This window comes from Beta vulgaris, chromosome 4, assembly GCF_026745355.1.
Source record: "Beta vulgaris subsp. vulgaris cultivar EL10 chromosome 4, EL10.2, whole genome shotgun sequence".
In the NCBI taxonomy this organism is placed as follows: Eukaryota; Viridiplantae; Streptophyta; class Magnoliopsida; order Caryophyllales; family Amaranthaceae; genus Beta; species Beta vulgaris.
In genome coordinates, this window is record NC_079205.1 from 40274800 (window position 1) to 40276083 (window position 1284).

A 1284-nucleotide genomic window follows, 5' to 3' on the forward strand; every position below is an offset into this window, starting at 1 on the left:
AAGCCTGTACTTGCCAGCGATTTGTGTTAAGTAATTGAGCTATGCCAGCGATATATTTTAAAGGATGGATTATTTTCCGAACAATTACCAAGTTTGTTTCTGATACGAAAAACGTTTGTGAACCAAAATCGTTTTGACGGGCTGAAGTAAAGTTACCGAGCTTTCCGCTCATTTTAGTTTTTGTTTTGTTTTGTTTTGTATTCTCCTCTGTAATTGCAGGTTCTCGTATTGGAAGCTCAGAGTGGATCAAAGCGAGAATTTTGTCGTTGAGTAGTAAATAGATTAGTGATTCAGAATTTGTAATTAGAAGTATTCAAGTGCTTTATGAATAAAATATTATATTATTGTGGGAATCGAGTAAGATATTATGTAATCTGTTATTGGTTTTGAGGATGATTTGTTGTGGGCCCATAACCCACAGGTCCAGGATCGTGTAAATAGGTTATGTTTCCGCTGCGAGTAAATATTAATTCGAGGTTTATTAAGCGTTGATTGTAATTAGTGAATCTTAAGTGTATTTAGCTAGCAGCTTGGAAATGCGTGCTATTACAGTTTTTCTTCTCTTAGGTGGTTGTTCCTTTGGTTCAATAGGGGCAAGAACTTGTTCCTCCAGAATTACTTCCACAAGTTCCTCTTCTACTGCCTTCGGCAGTTTTCTATTTTGAGAAGAAGTGGAAGCAATCCTCCCTTGTGTCAACACCCTATCTTGGGCAGAGTGGTCCAAACCATAAAAAGTCTTTTCATTTAGAATATTACCTTGTTTTATATCCAAGGTAGGTCAACCTGTAGTCCTGACTTTGAAGTGAGAAAGAAGAGAAGTAATGAGTGCTCCATATAATAAAAAAAATGGTTCTCAATACAAGGGGTTACATGTTGTATAAAGAGAAAAGGGAAGTTAATTTGGATGTGGTGGTCAAGGCAAAACATATAGCACATATCTAAGAGACCAACCTCATTCCTCTTTTCAGTTCAAGGAATGAGTGCTCTCCAAACAAGGTTATACAAAATTTTGTGGACAGGAGAGAAAAGATTGTGATTAATTTCATTTTGGCCAGCAGTTCCCACAAAAGATTCAACAATATCATCTTGGGAGAAATTAGGCCAGGAAAGGTGAAAAATCATTTCCTCTTAAAATATAAATCAGTTCCTTTGCAAGAAACTTCTCATATTTTTTCTAAAGTTTCTTGGAAAAATTTAGTTTTCTTCCCCCTAACTTCAGTAGTGCATACTTTATCAATATTGATGAAGTTTGCACAAAATTCATTCACAGCTAAAGGAACTAAG